The sequence below is a fragment of the Staurois parvus genome, unplaced genomic scaffold (assembly GCF_062004578.1).
Source record: "Staurois parvus isolate SC_StPar_1 unplaced genomic scaffold, SC_StPar_1.0 ptg000090l, whole genome shotgun sequence".
NCBI classification, from domain to species: domain Eukaryota; kingdom Metazoa; phylum Chordata; class Amphibia; order Anura; family Ranidae; genus Staurois; species Staurois parvus.
The window spans coordinates 25,944,772-25,960,910 of record NW_028317886.1 but is presented as its reverse complement, the minus strand read 5'-3'; the positions used below and the strand labels follow the sequence as shown (position 1 = coordinate 25,960,910).

Genomic DNA, 16,139 nt, shown 5'->3' with positions numbered 1-16,139 from the left:
AGATCAACTTTAGCACAACCAGCCTGCCCATACATGGATCGACATTCGGCCAGACCCTGCTGAATCGGCCAAATTTCAATCTGTCCATGGCTGGCCTAAGTAGCTTTATCCATGTCACTTATCTCACATAAAATCAGCACTTCTTGGGGTCTAGGACGTTCAGTCCACCTAAAGCTGCTCACTCTCCACTGGTGAATTTTCAAGATTTAGAATGGTAATGGAAATGTTGCCTTTGTTTATTTTCAGGGACATTTCAGATGTACCAACCAACATGCAGTGATTTTTCTTATAACCTTACTCTAGTGAAGGAACAAATGAAATTCAAACGATAAGCTCTCTGGAAGGAAAACAAAACACCAAGCTTCTAAAAAAGAAGTAGGACAAATATCACGAAATGCACAATAATAAGTGAATTTTGAAATTCACCATACTGTAAGTGCATTCGTTTTGAGAGATATTGATTTCAGCACACCTTCAGAATGATTTAGTCTGTTTTTAATTATCTAATTTATTATTATACATATTTATTGTACTTGTTACTGCAAGTTATGTTGGATTAATATGTTTGACACACTTTTTATTTTATCTGTCTTTACTACTAAAATGAAATCATAGTTTGGGCCATGTTTCATCCAAAACCCTATGGGAGATCACGTGTAGAAGGTTAAACACCACTACAATCCTTGAAGTAAACACAATCAGTGTGTAAACTGAGGTATCCCATACTAACAATCAGAATTCACTGTGCTGAATTAAATTTCCTGGACTCTAACTAGCCGTTATCAGGGATGAGTCGAACTGCCCTGGGTTCAGTTTGAGCAGGATTCAGTGGACTTCAAAGAAGTTTAGATGCCGGACCCAAACCCCAGTGAAATCAATAGGACCTGCATCTGTCAAATTAAAATGCAGCTTTTCTAAGTTAATAGGCAAAGGTTTGTAACAAAAAAAAAATAACATGGGGGGGGATGGGGATTGGGCACTGCCCTTGGGATTGTTCGGATTGCTCTTCATAGAGCATTTGACAGGTAGCGAGGATGCATTGTATCAACTGCTTTGACTCTCTTGACAGGTAGTGAGGAGGCATTGCACCTCCTGCTTTAACCCCTTGGGCCTTGCACAAATATTCACTTGATTGGGTTGCAATGGGCAGGCGTACGAAGAGTAAAATTTTTGCTACAGCTGCAAAGCATCACAGCCGTAGCATGTGTACACCCCCAACCGCTGCCTCAATAGTTAAATGGGGTAGCGGTTGAAGAGTGGTAAATCTGCAGCTCAATCGCCCCCCAACTTCATGTGTGAACATGCCCAAATAATGCAGTCAGTCAGTATCTCCGATTACCACCACACCAGTTCCATTGTCACCAGACCAGTGTATGCCACAGGGGGCAGCGGGACAGGAGGGGGGGCAGCATTATGGGGAGGCATTGGGACAGGAGTAGGCCATCGGGACAGGTGGGAGGGTAGCAGGACAAGAGGAAGCAACATAACAGGGGCAGGGCAGCATGATGGGGGACAGCGGGATGGGTGGGGGCAGTGTGACAGTGTGATAGAGAGCTGCATGGTTGGGGACAGCATGACAGGGGACAGCATGATGGGTGGGGAGGCAGGGGGACAGGTGGAGAGCAGCATGACGGTGGCCACGGGACAGGAGGGGGGCAAAGGGATAGGAGGGGGAGCAACGGGATAGGAGGGGAAGCAGCAGGACAGGAGGAGTGCAGTTGGACAGGTGAGGGGCAGTGAGACAGGAGGAGCACAACAGGACAGGTGAGGGGCAGTGGGACAGAAGGGGGGTAGTGGGACATGTGGGGGACAGAGGGACAGGAGGGGGGAAACGGAACAGGCGTGGGGCTGCAGGAAAGGAGGGGGCATCGGAACAGGTGTGTGGCAGCATGACAGGGGGCAGTGTGACGGATGGGAGAAAATGGGATGTGGGAGGGAAGTGGGACAGGTGGGGGACAGTGAGACAGTGAGACAGGAATGGGGAAGCACCAGTCCTCTAAGCTCTTACTTGTCTGGCAGCGGCTCCTCCAGGTGGTGTCAGAATCACTCTAGGAGGGGTGCCTGTGTCCATCTCCCCCAAGATCTCTGTTGGCAGCTGCAAAAGAGCGGGGGGATCCTCCACCCTGACCTCATCCTCTGATTAACCCCAAATAAAGTTCAGTTGTTCTAGTAGGTCGTTCCTGACATTTTCTTAGTCGCATCCTACAGCAAAAGCAAAGAGCTTACAAAGCATCAGAGGGATCTCATTGTTAAAAGGTATCAGTCAGGGGAAGGATACAAAAGAATTTTCAAAGCATTAGATATATCATGGAACACAGTGAAGATATTCATCATCAACTGGAGAAGATATGGCCAACATTACCAAGAACTGGACGTCCCTCCAAAATTTATAAAAAGTCGAGAAAAAAACTGGCCCGGGAGGCTGCCAAGAGGCCTACGGCAACATTAAAGGAGCTGCAGGAATATCTGGCAAGTACTGGCTGTGTGGTACATGTGACAACAATCTCCTGTATTCTTCATATGTCTGGGGTATGGGGTGGCAAGACAGAAGCCTTTTCTTACGAAGAAAAACATCCAAGCCCGGCTAAAATTAGCAAAAACACATCTGAAGTCTCCCAAAAGCATGTGGGGAAAATGTGTTATGGTCTGATGAAACCAAGGTTGAACTTTTTGGCCATAATTCCAAAAGATATGTTTGGCACAAAAACAACACTGCACATCACCAAAAGAACACCATACCCACAGTGAAGCATGGTCGTGGCAGCATCATGGTTTGGGGCTGTTTTTCTTCAGCTGGAACTGTGACTTAGTCAAGGTAGAGGGAATTATGAACAGTTACAAATACCAGTCAATATTAGCACAATACCTTCAGGCTTATGTTAGAAGGCTGTACATGAAGAGAAACTTCATCTTTCAGCATGACAATGACCCAAAGCATACATCCAAATCAACAAAGGAATGGCTTCACCAGAAGATTAAAGTTTTGGAATGGCTCAGACCTGAATCCGATCGAAAAGCTGTGGGGTGATCTGGAGAGGGCTGTGCACAGAAGATGCCCTCACAATCTGACAGATTTAGAGTGTTTTTGCAAGGAAGAGTGGGCAAATTTTGCCAGGTCAAGATGTGCCATGCTGACAGGCTCATACCCAAAAAGACTGAGTGCTGTAATAAAATTAAAAGGTGCTTCAACAAAGTATTAGTTTAAGGGTGTGCACACTTATGCAACCATGTTATTTTAATTTATTATTTTTACTTCCCTCCACCTAAAAGATTTCAGTTTGTTGTTCAACTGAGTTGTACAGTTTATAGGTTACATTAAAGGTGGAAAAAATTCTGAAATTATTTATCTTTGTCTCATTTTTTTACATCACAGAAACCTGACATTTTAGCAGCGGTGTGTAGACTTTTTATATCCACTGTACCTGATTTTGCTCCCTCACTTTTGTAGTTTTAGGTATATCCACCAATCTTTGGGTGTTGTGTCCCCTTGTATTTCATTCTACATAACATAAGATAATTAAAAATACAACTGGCTGATTGTGATAACTGTTAGACCTGTTGCACACGGGAGTAAAAAATGCAGAGTTTTTTACTGATCTGAAATGAGATGCATTGTTGTCTATGGGACACAGCACAAAGGTGAGTAAAGATCGGTAATACAGCATTGAGTACGGAGCAGTAAAGCAAAAATAGAACATTTTTCATTTAAGAGCAGTAATTTACTCACGTCTCTACTCGTTTATAATGTTTACATGAGTATAAACGAGTATATTACAGAATCTGCAACGAAGAAGAATTTTACTCGTCTATACACTTACACACCTTCACTTGCCTATACTCTACATTACTCAGGTCTTTACACACAGTTTTTGGTCCCCTGGACACGGGCATCACAAGTTCCTGAGTAAACATCAGAAAATTATGATGTCCGTGTTCAAGGGGCCTTAAAGAATTCAGGCAGTGTGGTGACTTTGGAGTTCATAGATGTTGCCACTGGATTCTCCAAGACATACCACTTCTCCAAGACCATTTATTAAATTAGCTATCCGGTAAGTATTAATCGCAACAATATCTGAAAATAATGTTTTCCTACGAGTATATATGCCAGATGAAGCTGAGAAGAGTGCTCACTTGACTAAGAGATGTTACTGACACATATTGGTTCAGGGAACCAACAAATGACCAATAAATGATGCTACAAGAAAAGATATGGAATCGTATTATCGACTGTCATTAAAGTATTGAATATACTGTATCTGCTTAGCCTGTCACTCTGCGCAAGACATACAGTATGTTACTTTATTCTGTATGCATTGGTTAATTTGCTTTCATTTCCTAATATGTGACTGGCTGCAATTAGCTGAATTAACAATTTACTTTAATTTCTCCTCGTTACAGGGGAGGAAATTCGGTATTTACAAAAATATTTTAGCATAACATTATTCTTTTCAGTCATCACATTTAAAAGCAGAAGGAAATGCCTCATTATGGTTCAGTGGCAAACACTCATGGGTCACTTACAGTGATAATATTACCTTCTTGGTGTTCACCATAGAAGCGGTGTTGTGCTGTGAATAATGAAAATAAGAAAGAGTTGAAGTAGGAAGCAGCAACGGAGGGAGAGTCACTGAACCATAACTAACAGCAACTGTGAACCATTATTAAAACCAATGTTATCCCCTTCCTCTTATTATCCTAGGCTTAACTGTTTTCCTTTACATTATGGGGGAAAAGGTTAACAAATAAGCACATATAAATGTGGGATTTCCTGAATAACTACAATTTAAATTGCTATTTGAAATATGTTTCTTGTGAGCACTGAAGCATAGAGCCAGACTAAAACAAAAAGTGGAGTTTATGGTAAAAAAAAGACAGTGATTATATCATTAAATCCATAATCCACATCAGTGAATTATAGAAATCTATATAGTGCATTTTATGCTCCTGTACAAAAATGAATACCATGTTAATAGCCTTACAAACAATAAAGTGATTTTTATTAAAGAATTTCTTCTTTTTGCTTAAAGTACACCTGTCATGAAAGGAATATAAGGATTGCCATTTCTGGCCTTGTCTGAAAATACTGTTTTCCTGGAGGGCTGTGGTATAGTCAACTAGACTTGTTCTGAAATGTTGAAGACATTTTGTAGCTCATCCAAGCCATTTCTTCAGTAATAATGAGTGTCAATAAATTACCCCAACATTTATACAATGCAGACATACCATGATCTGGATAAATGAGAAACATCACAGACATACCGACAGGTGTATTAAATGAATTGGCCAAAATCCCAGTTGCTGGGTCCACAGATGTTAACGAATTAAGTCTTTACAGTGCATGCTTATGTACATGTTCCCCCATTTGCACAATAGGATCACATTTTTCAAAAGGTTAGGACTGCCAGTGGTAGCTGCCGTTCAGCTGTAGAGAATGTCAGCAGCTATGTGCTCCCAGTAGAGAAAGACTATGTTCACAGACATTTTGGCTGTGTTGTCAGTTTTAAACCGTTTGCTTTCTATATGCACCTTGCAGAATACATTTAACTGCTTACATAAATAAACTATAATTGCATTGGGTTAATTTATTTTTTAAATGCTCATTCCTTTTATAATTGTATACATTTTAAAAATGTATTTTCTATATTGCAAATATACTGCATGATCTTTGTTGTACAAGAACAAAGCAACTCTGTTGTCAAAATAAAAATGTGTAAAAAAATGCAGCATCTGTAATAAAAAGATTGTTTTCCCTCTCCTGTCATCAGCACCACCTGGCACCACCCAAGGAATTGCTGCTTTAAGAATCTTTACAATCTGACACTTCCAGGAGCATTTACGTTCTACTCCACCATAGGTTTGGTCAACTGTCTCCTACATGTGTACCATAGTGATGTAGAGCCAGTAGAAGGAAAAACGGAGTGCAGCAGGAGAAGTTTACCATTCCTGAAAATGTTGGCTCCTGAAGGTTGTTCAGGCAGTGATTTCTCTTTAATAAATGGCTGGAGGGCAGTAGAAGTAAGTATTAGCCCTTTTGCTGCCAGAGCCGTTTTTGCATTTTTTTGCATACATGATTAAAAAATTATTTTAGAACTGAAGATTACACAAAACCTCCAATTTAAGGGCAAACGCAATAACCTACTCACATTTTTGGTAAAATATAAAAGAGGAGGTTGTGCCAAGAATACCCAACATGCCAAACCTTAAATTTGTGAGCACCTATGAAATGGCGACAAACTTCAGTACCCTATATTTTCTATAGACAACGCTTCAAAAGCCTTTGCAGGTCATCAGTTTAGTGTTATGGAGGAGGTCTTGTGCTAGAATTATTGCTCTCACTCTGGCGTGCGCATCGATATATAACATGTATATCGCAATCAATGTTTTCACACGTAGGCGACCCCGACGAGTATGTTTGGGTTCGTACGTGTATATATTTGGGGGTGGGGGGCCTCAAAATTTTATGGGGGGGTGTTATGTGCTTGGGTATAACTTTATTTTTTATATTAAAACTTTTTTTTTTCATCACTTAGGGGACACAAAGTCCCCTATGTGATGATTTTTAGGTGACAGGTTCTCTTGAATGAGACATGCATGGTCTAAAAGACCCTGAATGCCTCCTCTGGGCTCCACTGGATGTATTGCAGTGCAGTCATTGCTCTAATCATTCATTTATGTGTGTGAATTACAGCTAGAGGTATTGAGCTCTGTAAACAATAGGGAGGAACTGGAAAATGTGAACAGAGACTAAAGCTCCACCTGCAGGCTTAATATGACATCATAATCATATCTAACAGGTAGTATTTACCTGAATAAAAAAATTAGAAAGAAATAAGAACAAAGCCACTACATATTCCTTCAAAATAAATTAATTTTAGTACAGTTGCAGTGTTTGCTGTATAACCTACGTAGCTCACACTTGTTGCCTAGAATTTTCCTTTAACTGGTTTGACAGTGCTGACAGCTTTTAAACATTATATAGTCATACACATTGTGAGAATCATACCATATGCCAAACATTGTTATAAATTAATTCTTGTAGAAAAGGTTAACTATTGCAAATAATTAGATATACATATTAATTTAAACTCATTGCAACATTGCATTTCTAATTTCTAATAATAAGAAAAAAAAAAGAATTAAACATTAACATTAAAAAATAATAATAAAATAATTTAATTACATTTTAAAATCCCTGCTCAGTCTTGCCCTGAGACATGGAGATAGTTCACACAGATTCTTGTCATTCATTCCTTTGGATGGACAGGATGTTGTTTACGTAGTCCTCAGCCCAGCAGCTATTAACCCCTTTGTGCCCTGAGATCACTGAAGCCTAGATGCCCAGGGCAAATTTAGCAGCGTCAGTATGAGTTGGTTGATTGGACTACAGCTCTGCAAGCTGAAACTTTTATTTTTTGATTGAAGCCTTGGTATGTGTGTGATCAGCATGCATGTGGTCATAGTTCACATGGCCAGGGATTAGTCTGATTAGCTTCCAATTGTTTGTGGGGACCAAAGCTATCAGTGACAGTGGGGTTTGACAGCTAGCAACCTTAACCAGATTGTAGGCAGGAAGCTGTTAACACACACAGCACACAGAAGACATCACTGATAGGACTTCTACTGTCTACTATATCTACCTGAGCCACCTAGCCATACACTGATCAGAACTGGACAAATTTCGATCAGTGTGTGGCCTGCTTCACAGACATTTATTGTTTGATTGACTTCTGCTGAGGGGACATGTTGGAAAACTTGTCTCGATTAGCGGCAGCAGCCAAACTGCTGCAGCCTTTAATCCGTGTACTCTGACAGCAAGACCCGACATTGTCTCGGCGAGGGGATTCCTTCATCCACCTCATTTGTAATTTGAAAACTGTCTATGGTGGACTGCAAAAGTGACTGCAGAGCTCAATCTCAGTCTTCACAGGATTGAGCTTGAGCCCTGCAGTCAGTTTGGCAGCACTTGTATTTTTATGTCAGGTCACAATCCTGCACAACGTCCTTTTGTCTCTTTCGATCAGTTAACCATGTCAAACACCTTTATGCTTCTCAGACGATGTTTTTCTAGAAACTGTATACGCTATCATAATGTTTGATACTGTACCCTGCAACACACCAAATAAATTGGCAATTTCAGTCACAGAGGTACCAGCTAATCCGGCACCAACAATGTGGCCTCTTTGAAGCTCAGTAAGCTCTAACATGACTCAATATCATGCACGCAGTGAATAACGAAAGTGAGGCTTCCCATCTGTTAGCTAGGTGTCTCATCACACAGCAGAAGCAAAATAATGTTACATCACTTCTGCTTTCAATGCAAAACATGTTGTCACTTTCACACAAACTGCAAATCATGTAGTATTTCCATTTTTTGTCTAACCCCTGTAAATATTTCATAATATTAATAATTATGCAAATCATAGTTGAAAAACTCCAGTGTTGTCAGCCTTCTCCTGACTTTATTACAAAGTCAGTTAATAACATTGAACAAGCATGCAAGATGAGAGTTTTGGAGGGCCATGGAGCCTGCACATCAGCAATGGCTGCTCCTACATTTTCCTCTTCACATGTTCACTTTAAATATTACCTCCCATAAATTGAACCCAATACAAAATCAAATCCCTAACGTTGCCTTAGTTTGTGCAGCTTACCAGAAATTAGCAGGTCTGAAATCTTGGTACTGAAAACTAACGACCCACAGCAAATTGACAGTGAGAACTGACACCTGTAATTTCCAGAGAGACCTTCAATCTCTCAGGTGGGCTCATTTCAGACGTGTGTCCTGTAGAGTGAAACACACACTTGGGTAGCCTGAGGCTCTAATGGAGACACTTGTGAGTACATGTCCTTACCAAGGCAATGGTGACTAGGTAATAATATTTATTAGTCAGCTGAAGAGCTCTTCTGTCTCTTACTCTAAGATATTTGTGAACAAAAATTGGAGTGTCTAGGTCAGTGTGTGCAGTCCTCTGTAATTCTGCTGCCGGAAGGCTTAGCGTACTGCTTCCACTACAACTGGGAGGAATTCCATTCAGTTTGAGAAAGAAACTGAATGACCTCATCTACAATAACTGCACACTATAGAATGAACACCTGAGTGGATGTGAGTGGGGGAAGAGTGCCTCAAAGCTACAGGTTAAGTTAGGTCATTCAAATGTTTTATAAGTGGAATTCATTGACTTAGAGGATGCATTTAAGACGTTGAGTAGATATTCCACTACTAATTAAATAAGGTTGTTTTATTAAAGAAATACATAGGCCAGAGAAACGTTTGCTTGTGGAAACACTCAGTAAGTATGACGGAAATATGTAGTCATATATTAAAAAATTTCTCATTTGATAAAGCACACCAAAGAGAGAGTTAAAAGCATGGACACTGCTTGGACCATACTTCATGCTATACCTATACTTAGGGTATAACATGAAACATAGATGCATACCCCATCCCTTCTTGGGGAATTCTCTTTGCTCACATAGCTGCATCATCCATTCATAGGGATCACTGAATCAAAATCATGGCAGAAGGACTCAGCAGACTAGAGTCATCCAAATGGATCTGTGGCTAGAGGTAAACAATGCAGGAGCACGTGCTTTGAACCTGTGATGCACTGATCCTGGTTCTAATGTTATTCTGGCTTGAATGCAAAAATATTTTAACAAAAACCACCTCCTAAATAAATGTGATAAACAATAACCCTTAACACAAACAACACCTTCCCCTGAAGGTGTAACAGATTTATATATGTAAAAGTGTTATAAACAAACTTTAAATAAAAACTGTGAAGTCCATCAATCAGTCCATCAAACAGTTATTAACTCTCACTATCCTATAATATCAAAGTTCAAGATGTTCAGAAATTCTTCTAACGATCTCCCATGTGCATGTACCTCAAAAAAAAGGAAATAATATATAGTGTATTATCCTTTATATAATATAAACTTAATTCATCTCCCACAATCCAGTGACAAATAGTGATAATGGTGGAAAAAAACGGTGAAAATAGTGAAATAATCAGTGAAAACACTGTGTGTGTGAATCACCCTTCAATCCCACACACAGAAAGATATAATTGCAAACTGGTGTGCACTTCTATTCATAGTAAGGGTACCCTTACCAACATTTCAGAAAACACGTGCTTATATCAATCCAACAGCTTTCTCAGGATGAATGATCTCCACAATCCTCCCTGGATTGCTGATCCCACTGTTTCCAGGCACTTTACTCCATCCAGGGACAAAACATAAGGAACACTGGATTGTGGGAGATGAATTAAGTTTATATTATATAAAGGATAATGCACTATATATTATTTCCTTTTTTTTGAGGTACATGCACATGGGAGATCGTTAGAAGAATTTCTGAACATCTTGAACTTTGATATTATAGGATAGTGAGAGTTAATAACTGTTTGATTGAATGCAAAAATGTAATAAATGCACAAAATATTAATTCATTGTTGGTGCATGTACTGTATATATTTTTTTAAAGATGGACCAGTGAAAGTTTAAATGCATTTACTTTCTTGTGTAGATATATTAATTATATCTATTTAGGAATCTGACCAGTGTCTACAGAAGAAGTCTATTGTATTTTAAGCTTACAAGCAGACACCTCAGTCTCCAATGCGGTTTTCATGTTATGAAAAAACATTCTTCAATATATTATTTTGGTCTAAAAGCACACATAATGTTTATTTGTAACACTTACCCCTAAAGGAGCTGTTGTTTCTTGGATCTCCTGTTCCTGTGCCCCCAGCTTTGCTAATAGCTCCACGCACTCTGGAACAACTGGCTGGGTGGGAAATATTTATTGCAAATGTATACTTAGTACTCCAACGGCCAAAGAGATATGAACAATAGTAATGAAACAGCAAATTAAACAATAGCAAAAACTGAACTGCAAATAGTTGAACAGGATCAAGAAATATACTGCAAATTCAAACAGTTGGCATAGAGAACAACCTCTCACAAACCCTATAGAGGGGGAAATAATTTGTTGTTTCCCTTCAGATTTTGTACTTTTGCCCACTTACAAAGAAATGAAGGGTCTATAATTTTTATCATAGGTGTATTGTAAATGATAGAGACAGAATATCAACCAAAAATCCAGAAAAAACACATGATAGAAATCTTATAAATTGGGTTGCAGTTCAGTGAGTAAAATAAATATTTGATCCCCTACCAACCAACAATAATTCTGGCTCCCACACACTGTCTATGTGCTCATGTGGTACACAGATTAGTCCTGTCAATTTAACACCTTCCTACCTGTCTTATAGCAGATTGATGGCTGGGCGGGACACTCCTCCTTCAGAATGGGCATCATATGACGTTGTGTCAGAAGGTGCCACTCACGCTAATGACAGATCACTACAGCGGCCCACTGCCAGTGTCATGTGATCTCTGTAACCAATCCCAGCAGATCACATGACAATTGTATACAATGGATGGCTTGGTTTCATGCCATCCTTGTATACAATTGAGTTGTTAGTTGTGATTGGTCACAGCGGTCACATGGTACAGACAGGGCTAATCACAGCCCATATGTACAATGCACAATCACAGCAAATAAAAACAAAAGACTGAATGAATCAGTTTCATTCAGTGAAAATGGTTTCTAATATCAATGAAATACACTGGTATTATCAATCATAGTGTGTAAAAAAAGAAAAAATCCTGATCACTTGCACAGAGTAGTACTATGGTAACATTGTATTGCTCTGGTCACAGTGTGTTGAAAAAAAAATAGTAGAAAAAAAGTAATAAAAAAAAAAAAAAATAGAAAAGATTGAAAAAATAAATCTTATTCTCTTTTTTTTTACATACTGGCACCAATCACCAAGAGTCACTGACCACTGCCACACCAGTTATATGATAACACTGGACTGGACTGGTGAAAATAAGTAAAAATAAAATTGTAAATTTTTTTTTTATTTCTTCATTTTCCAAAAAATTGTGACAAACATTACAACTTCAAAAAACTCGCCATGCCTCCCATTAAATACCTTGGACTGTCTATTTTCCAAAAATAGGTAATTTGGGGGGTATTTGTACTATCCTGGTGTTTTTGGGCCTCAAGAAATTAGACTAGCCATCAGTACATCAGGATTGATTGATTGTCAGATATACAGTATATACAGTACCATTGTTTGTGGACTCTATAACTTTCCTACAGACTAAATAATGAATACTGATTTGGGTTATTTTCACCAAAGAAATGTAGCAGAATACATTATGACATAAATTTATGAAGAAAGATTATTTATTTGCAAAATGTTATAACAGAAATGAAGAAAAACGTGTTTTTTTAAAATGTTTCTTTTTTTTTGTTTATTTAGAAAAAAATAAAAACCTCGGTGATTAAATACCACCAAAATAAAGCTCTATTCGCTTGAAAAAAATGGCAGGTGGAAACATACACTCAGTGCTGGCGGCACCGAGGACAGGGAGAGCCAGAAGGCTGCTAATAGGGGCTACGTGTGGAGGTACACCAACTATATCCTCACTTGAATGGGGTGACTGAGACATCCACCCTCTTCCTCCCAGACCCCCCTGATGCTTTAGAACATCATAGACTTCATAGACTTCCTGAGCTGTTCCTGCATTGGAAGACCAGACCAGAAAAGTCAGCCAGAGAATTGCAGAAGAGAATCTAGAAGAGGAGAATCCAGTTGAAGGAGCCAAACATTCCAGGTGCTGCTGGGTCTTTTCTACTGGGGGAAAACTCAAATGGACCCTTATGGTCTGTCATGCTTACAGCCCCTTTCTTTTGTTAATGATATCGCCCTTTAATGAAAGCTTATTTTTTGGCTACATCTCTCTGAAAGAAAACATCAATTGCAAGTAAAGTACTGCAAATATCCTTTTATTAGAATGTTATTGTTGCATGTCTATAGCCATATATACCACTACCATTAGGCCGCCTGAGTGCATATGTTACTTTCCATCAGCTTGCTGCAGTGTAGGCGAGCCCGCTGGTTTCATGCTGTGCCTGCTCTCACTGTCCATATAAGCCTCACTTATGGTGGCTGACAGATTGGCCTGAGGAAGGAGCGTGCATGCCATATGTGGATTTCCGGTCCCGGGTGACGTCTCAACCCAGAGCTTCCCTGTTACCTCCCTAGCCCTGGAATCCACCGGAGTGGCAGGGACGAGGAAGAGGATCGCATACGACACCACACTATCACCAGACTGCATGAACCCACTTACCCAGACATGCCTGTTTTTACTTCACAATTGTGAGTGTTTTATTCATTAAATTTGCCTGCTTTTAAACAATCTACACTTAGAGTAGCGCCGCTCTGTTCTCTCTCTCCTTATCTGTGTACTAGAGTCACTTCAAGCTCTGACAGCTGCCTGCCTCCACCTCCAAGATCCACATTCACCCATCCTTGAGCTTCCCATTTAGGAAAGTAACACACCCACAAGTCCCTATTCATATGTTTGGACTCTCATTTATATAATTTATTTGTCCATATCATTTCTACATTAGCTTGGGTCTATATTCTAGCACTCCCTATTCTCCTCTGTTTTATGAAACATACACAGTCCATCCAAATTCCCACCACACTCCTCCTTACCAGGAGCACTCCACATCTCTTTGAGGAAAAGAGGATCTCTTTCAAAGGTTATTTTATATATAGATTTTAATAAGCATTTAGGTTATTGCTAATATCCAATATTGGTATCTGATATTTTAAGCCTTACCATCTCTAGCTGAATCAAAGACTACTTTATAAATAAGCTTCTATTAGATATAGTTAGAACATTCTAACTTTACTTACTGTATCAAAAAAAAAAAAACAGATATAAAACGCAAAGATAAATGCTCAGAAAGATGAAGGGAGAAACAACACAAGGAAGAAGAATGGTCTCAGGTTCAGGCCAAACTAGTGGACCAAATTTTTAGATGTTCAGAGTTCAACCAAACGGCTGAATTAATGAGGGGATTGGGAGTTCGCTGGGCCTGAACCTCTGGCTGTGTGAGAAAATCATACTTAGTAGCAGTATTATTATGCTGCTAAACATGACAATTTCTGCAGAACACTCTGGGAATTTGGGGCTTTTTATTTATTTTTTTTAATAAAAGTCTTGTGAAAAATGTATTAACTACTCCGAGTTGTAGAGTTGTAAAAGTATTCTGGGGCTCCTTATTTTAAAGGGAGCTTCCAGATTCCAATAAGCTCCCACACCCACAGACCCCTACAGCCACCATGCCAGGGCAGAGGAGAAGAGATGCTTATCCTTATCAAAACGAGGACAAGGAGCTTTGTCAGAGATCACACACACACACAAGGTACCCTCCCCTGCTGAGGACATGTTGCCTGGTATAGTTCAGGAAGAGAAGGAGGGGAGGAGGCTGTCAGGCTGCAAGCTAAAATAATAGTCTGGTAAGGATTTTTGGGGGACACCATGTTTTTGGGGTTTTTTTTGCATTGAATATCCTATTACCATTTATAGCAGACCCAAATAGGGCAACTGTCACTTACCAGCAATTTAAACCACTTTTAGTTTTCTGTTCCACTTCACATTCAGCTTAAGGGCATCCCCCAGTCATGTTATTTAAAATAATTTTGCATTCTTAATGTTTCCCTTTAAAGCCCAAGTACAGCCAAAAGAAAAATCAACACAGAAACATAACTTACATTTAGTAGTAGTGCAGGGAAAAGGTCAATCAGTGCCTAGGGTGAAGATGGGAAACTGTGCCCCGCCCATCCCATTGGGTGGAGAAGAAGACAGGGACAACAGTGGCGAGTGATAAAATATTTGTTATGCTTGTGGCATGCAATGAAATAGTACACATGAAAATTTTTAAATAGGTGCACACATATGTAGCAAAGGAAAAATGACCCTGGGTTGGTGGTGTCACTGAAAGAAAAAAAAGCCCCTGCATTGCTGGTGTCACTCAAAGAAAAAAATTGTCCCTCTGAGGGTGGTGCCACTGGATGAATTATCACCTCAAGCTCCTTCCCCACCCCCAGTACAGAGCTCTTTCCTCAACTCTGATCCCCCCTTCCTCACTAAAAAACTCACCCCATCCTCCCCCGAGTACAGAGCTCCCCCTTCCTCCCAGCCCCCATAAAGAGCTCCTCCCACTCCCCATTGCAGTACAGTGCTCCTCCCCCACCAGAACAGAGCTCCCCTTTCCTCCCACCCACCAGTACAGAGCTCCCCCCACTCCCTAGCCTCCACCCCAGTACAGCACTCCCCCCTCCTCCCACCCCCCAGTACAGAGCTCTCCCCCAGAACAGAGCACCCCCTTCCTCCCCTAATACCCCTAATACAGAGCTCTCCCCACTCCCTAGCCTACACCCCAGTACAGAGCTCCCCTTCCTCCCACTGCCCCAATACAGAGTTCACCCTCACCCCTTAGAATAGAGTTCTCCCAGTACAGAGTTCCCCATCTCCCACCCACCCAAAACCGAGCTCCCCCATCCCCTAGACCCCCAAATACAGAACTTCTCCCACCCCCCCCCCCCCCCCAGTACAGAGCTCTTCCTCCTTCTACCCTACCAGAATAGAGCTCCCCCTACCCCCTAAGAACAGAGCACCCCCTCCTCTCCCAGTACAAAGCTCCCCCCACTCCCTAGCCCACATCTCAGTACAGAGTTCTTCCCACCTCCTCAGTACAGAGCTCCCCCCACCCCCCAGCCCTTCCAGAAAAGAGCTCCCCCTACCCTTTCACCCAGTACAGAGCTCCCCCTCCCAACCCCCCCCCTAAAACAGAGCTTCCCCCACCCCATAACCACCCCAGAGCTCCAACCACCCCTTTGCCGCCCAGAACAGAGCATCCCCTCCTCCCACTACACAAGTACACAACTCCTCTCACTCCCATATTCCAATACAGAACTCCCCTGTCCTCCCACAGCCCCAGTAAAGAGCTATCTCCTCCTCCCAACCCCCAGTACAGAGCTCCCCGTACCCCTAGTCACCCAAGGAAAGAGCTCACCCTAGCCCCATAGAACAAAGCACCCCATCCTCCCACTCCCCCAGTACACAGCTCCTCTCACTCCCTAGCCCACATCCTATTTCAGAGCTCCCCTGTCTTCCCACTGCTCCAGTACAGAGCTCCCCCCAACCTCTAGAACAGAGCTCCCTTGTCCTCCCACCTCCCAGTACATAGCTCCCCCTCCTCCCCC

At 41.0% G+C, this 16,139-nt stretch overlaps 1 long non-coding RNA gene across 1 annotated transcript in view; it reads right to left on the bottom strand.

Annotated features, from left to right (window-relative positions):
• LOC149468318 (uncharacterized) overlaps window positions 1-16,139 on the bottom strand; it is a 137,702-nt gene that overhangs the window by 114,528 nt on the left and 7,035 nt on the right. The window contains exon 2 of the long non-coding RNA XR_016311766.1: window positions 10,709-10,792. This is a non-coding gene — a long non-coding RNA (uncharacterized LOC149468318). The remainder of the gene's footprint in view (window positions 1-10,708; window positions 10,793-16,139) is intronic.